Source organism: Elaeis guineensis, chromosome 11, assembly GCF_000442705.2.
Source record: "Elaeis guineensis isolate ETL-2024a chromosome 11, EG11, whole genome shotgun sequence".
Lineage (NCBI taxonomy): Eukaryota > Viridiplantae > Streptophyta > Magnoliopsida > Arecales > Arecaceae > Elaeis > Elaeis guineensis.
This window is the reverse complement of record NC_026003.2, coordinates 83,872,445-83,878,295: the sequence shown is the minus strand read 5'-3', so window position 1 is coordinate 83,878,295 and position 5,851 is coordinate 83,872,445.

Below are 5,851 nucleotides of genomic sequence, written 5' to 3'. Positions count from 1 at the left end.
ACCACGTGTCCCACTCGCCACCGCAGGCGGCTAAAAGTGGCTGACAGCTGACAGAGCCATTACTGCATCGTACCTGGGCCAACGTACCAGCAAAAATTTTGAAAGGTCCCTTCGGATCGCCTGATTTGAAAAGACTCCAGCACCGCGCATTTAATGCCAGAATATCTGAGGGCGATCGTGCACAGGATTTAAGGGGACAACTTCGGCTGTGAAAATTTTTCTGTACTTTCTTCATTCGAAACTCGAACTCGAAAGTAGGGGACTAGTGTTGGGTATAAAATACCCCACAACGAAGTTCGTGACAGGAATGACCCTCTGGGATCCTACCGACTTCCGACCTCTACTACATCTCTCCAAACCTCTCTGGCGGTCGAGCCTCCGCAACACTCCAAGTTTTGCCGACGGATAGGCCCCCACCAGCGTCGACCGGATTCTTCACGACAGACAGACTCCACCCAAGTTTTCATGATGATCGACCATCTTCTAGATCTCGCTCGGACTCCTACGGAGCCGGACTTCGCCTCCAACTTCAATTGCAGGTAGACTCCGCCCGGACTCCTACGGGAGCCGGACTTCATCCCCGACTCCGACTGCAGGAAGACTTCGTCCGGACTCCTACGGGAGCCGGACTTCGCCCCGACTTCAATTACAGGTAGACTTCGTCCGGACTCCTACGGGAGCCGGACTTCGCCCCCAACTTCAATTACAGGTAGAATTCGTTCGGACTCCTACGGGAGCCGGACTTCTCCCCCAACGTCAATTGCAGGTAGACTCTGCCCGGACTCCTACGGGAGCCAGACTTCATCCCCGACTCTGGCTGCAGGAAGACTTCGTCCAGACTCCTACGAGAGTCAGACTTCACCCCGACTTCAATTACAGGCAGACTTCGTCCGGACTCCTACAGGAGCCGGACTTTGCCCCCAACTTCAATTATAGGTAGACTTCGTCCGGCTCCTATGGGAGCCGGACTTCGCCCCCAACTTCAAGTGCAGGTAGACTCCGCCCGAACTCCTATGGGAGCCGGACTTCGTCCCTGACTCCGGCTGCAGGAAGAGTTCGTCCGGACTCTTACGGGAGCCAGACTTCGCCTCGACTTCAATTACAGGTAGACTTCGTCCGGACTCCTACGGGAGCCGGACTTCGCCCCAACTTCAATTACAGGTAGACTTCGTCCGGACTCCTATGGGAGCGACTTGCCCCAACTTAATTACAGGTAGACTTCATCCGGACTCCTATGGGAGTCGGACTTTGCCCCCAACTTCAATTACAGGTAGACTTCGTCCGGACTCCTACGGGAGCCGGACTTCGCCCCTAACTTCAATTACAGGTAGACTTCGTCCGGACTCCTACGGGAGCCGGACTTCGCCCCCAACTTCAATTACAGGTAGACTTCGTCCGGACTCCTACGGGAGCCGGACTTCGCCCCCAACTTCAATTGCAGGTAGACTCCGCCGGACTCCTACGGGAGCCGGACTTCGTCCCCGACTCGACTGCAGGAAGACTTAGTCCGGACTCCTACGGGAGCCGAACTTCGCCCTGACTTCAATTACAGGTAGACTTCGTTCGGACTCCTACGGGAGCCAGACTTCGCTCCCAACTTCAATTACATGTAGACTTCGTCCGGACTCCTACGGGAGCCGGACCTCGCCCCCCAACTTCAATTGCAGGTAGACTTCGTCCGAACTCCTACGGGAGCCGGACTTCGTCCCTGACTTCGACTGTAGGAAGACTTTCTCCGGACTCCTACGGGAGCCGGACTCGAGCTCCTACCATGAGCGACTCACTCCAAGTTTTCACTGCAAACGGTCTACTTCAAATTTCTACCACGAGCGGTCCGGGCCGGATTTCCACCGTAAGCCTTCACCCAAGCTCCCATTATGGACGAATTCCTTTTGGATTTCTGTTGCAGACAGGCCTTGGCCGAGACTCCTCGACAAATGATCCCCATCTGGGCTTTTACAGAGACTGGACTCCAACCGAACTTCGACCGACAGGCTGGAACCCCTGGCAGGCTGCAGTAACGGCTACGACTCTGCTCCACTTCCTACAACAGATTTCGCACGGCTCCATCACTCCCTGACAGGCTGCAATAACGGCCATGACTCTGCTCCACTTCCTGTAATGGATTTCGCACGGCTCCATCACTCCCTGGCAGACCACAATAATGGTCACGATTCTGCTTCACTTCCTACGACAGATACTGCGTGGTTCCTCCACCCTCTGGCAAGTCGCGACAACGGACGTCGCTCCACTCCCCGCAATAGACTCCATGTGGCGTGTCCTGGTGACGGCCATGATTCCACTTTACTACTCTTCGCAATAAACTCCTCCTGACCCTGGGCAGCCCATTGCCAGACGGTTGCAAACATCGCTATCAGTCTGTTGCCCCCTCCGCCTATAAAAGGGGGACCCCAGATACGTTATTCTTTAAGCTCTAGTTTCTATCCCAAAACTCTGCTAAAATTTTTATTCGAGCACTCCATTCTTGTTGAGGCAGAGAACTGACTTAAGCATCGGAGGGTCTTGCCGGAGCAACCCCAACTCCGGTTTAGACTTCTTTTGCAGGTCCCGACGGTGACCGCGACTCCCTCAACTCCAGCTTCTCCGATGCAGGCAGATTTTTGCACCAATAGAATTGATGAGTTATATCTTGGATTTTAATTAGTAGGGTTGACCTAAGTATGAGGAGTGTTAACCCTAGAATGAAGTGGGAGATATTGATATGTTGCATTGAGTATACTCGATGATTTTGGAATGCTAAACTTATACGGATGAAGATCATGATAATTTTTTTGATTTCGATGTTAATTGTATGAGCATTATAAAATGTTTAGACTTATAAGAAGGAAGTTAGTTAGGATGTGGTCTAAGAAAAAATTTTACCATATGAGAGAGAAATATTTTTGAGCATTGAACCTATAAGAGGTCATCTATGAAACTCAAATTTAGATAAAAAATATACTTGAATTTTATTATGAGAATATGAGATACACATCTTGGCAAAATCTTTAGTTATCCAAAATATTATATTTGGATCTGATTTCTTAATTTTTTTTTGAATTGCATTGAATTTCAAGTCAAAAATTAACTTTTCTAAGTGGATCTAAGTTATTTTGATATTCTTGTTAAATTAAATAAAAAAATTAGTTTTGTTAGAGTATGATATATATGTTATGATGAAATCTTTAATAATTTATATTACCATCTTTAGATTAGATTCTTTAATTTTTCTTATGATTATTGAAGATAGTAAAGTGTATTAATTATTCAAATCAAAGTTCAGATTCTTGAACTGATTTAAAATATCTTGCTAGTATTAAATTTTGAATGACTTATATAAATCTTAACACATAAGGGATAAGACTTTTCTTGAATTTATTGATTGATGTTAAGGGCTGTGATGAAGGAAGCTCTACAAAAAAAAAATCAAGTTGATTCTACTTACAAAGATGTTGACTTGAGTTTTTCTAGTTTGTTCAAGTTGAAGTTAATTTTTTTTTTAAAAAAAGATTGATTTGAAAATTGTTTAAATGATTGTAAGATAAATCTAAGGTTAACTCAAATTAATTCTAGACATATTGATTCTTGGAGTGGTGAAGCTTATGTAATGATTTCAAACATAAAAAGTGGATAAAAATTTAATTTTGATATGCTATGTGTTGAAATTTTATGATTTTATGCATGTATGATTTTATAAAATAAGTATGAAATGAATTTTAAAATTTTTAAATTAAATCTAATTTAATTAAGCATGCATAAGATCAAATCTTCAAACCATGAATAGAATCATCATATGTGAGATAAGATTCAAATACAGAAATCAAATAAAAAAATAAATATAAAATATATTTGAACATGGATCAATCTTCAATGTGAACTGATGATCATGGATGTCCTTTGAAGGTCCCTTGTAGCCACACAGGCGTTCGATCTCTACGGATATCTACACGAGACTCTGATCTGATCAAAAGCTTTTTGATCTCATGGAGGTGCTAGCTTCCTTGTAGAGATCACATCTTGATGGTTGAAATTTTTTTTTCTTCCAAAATACTCTTAGATAACAAGAAGATACAGAAGGATCTTGATCTTTATGCTAGAGATCATGAGAAGAACCCTTTCTTTTCTTTTCTTCCTAAAATCCATGCATCAAATCTCTACAATAGAGATGTAATAATTTTGTCCAACTTTTGGATAAAAGGAAGAAGAGACATCCATGTCTAAACATGGACAAGAGAGAGAGAGAAGGTGATGTTCTAACAACCAACTCTTGGTTGTGTAAGAAAAAAGAGATTAAACAAACTCACCTCACGCCTAGGACCATGGACGCCGCCCCTTCTCTCTTCCATATTTTTCACACACACCTCCTCTCATATTTTGGGCATTGAAACCTGATGATAATATCACCTTACACATCCCATATAAAGGGTATTTTATAAGCCTCAGATGAAGTCTAATTTGATTAGGAGATAGAGTCCTTGTAATCTTGGACTCTTATTCTTTTGATGCCGCCCACCCCAATGGAATTCACACCCATATATTACATGATAAAGAAAGAGGTTTAAAGGCCTTATTACACACTAATAATAGGGGGAAAATGGCATCAAAAATCTGATAGGATGTTGGTTATTTTGGGCAAACAAATCAAATTCAACATGAGACTCCTTTTGGTGCATGGAGAGGAGGAGTTTCATGATTATGGGACTCTTAATTAAATGGATATTTTAAACTCAATAAAACACCAATTAATCCTAATCATATTAGGACCATATTAGACTTAAAAAGATGAGAATCCAAATCTGATTTGGAGCCAAATTTATTTGGATTAGATGTCTCCTAATTGGAGGAGGAGTCCTAGTGCAATTGGACTCTTTCTTGGTGCTTGAGTCAAACTCAATTTCAATTCTAATCCATTAAGATTTGGTGCACCCATAAAAATGAGAATTTTTAGTCCAATTAGAAATACATACATCCTAGTCTAATTAGGAATTGGATCAAACCCAAATCCTAATTCAACTGGGACTAATCATTTGATCCTTTGGGGGTTATCCTATAACCTTATAGGGTTGATCAAATCAAATCCAAAATGAATCAAATAAAATCTAATTAAATTAAACTTGATACAAGTCCTATTGCTTAATCAAATTAAGCTAATTAGCAATCCTATTACTAATTAATCCTCCTATAACTTACTAACTCTTTAGTAAGTTACATGATGCAATATTTGCATTAGATCAATCATCAATCAAATTGATAATCAAATCCTGTTACGATTTATAATTGTAATTCAACCATCTGATCAGTCAAAAGATTCTTTTGTGTGTGACCCCATAGGTTCTATTCTATCTAGTAGTGAGATATATTATGATCTCTATTACAATATTATTGAAACTCTTTTCAATGGATTGAAATAATTCCAACTGGCCCACCAAGATCATTGATCATCAAGATGATCCTCATGAGTCTCACAATCCACCAGTGACACCTAGCAGTATGTAGTGGCAATCCAGTAGAATAAAAGATGATGAACTTTTAAGTACAGTTAACGCATGATACAGTCCCTCTATCGTGAGTCTCAACCAGATGGCAGGTCATGGATGAATCGTCAAACCTCAACATCGATTATATAGATTCATCAGCTTAAGTCCATATGTAATTTTATGAAAACTCTTTTCCATCAATCACACTACTATGGCTATAGACTAAGGACTCAGCCTCTTAAATCCCATAGGACTACTCTCTTCTACTACGGTCGATAGATCCTATCTTGATCACACCCCACTCCTACAGTGGACCAACTATCGCAAACATCCACTACAAGGGTTCATTGAGATCCATGTTGATGGTCAGTCAA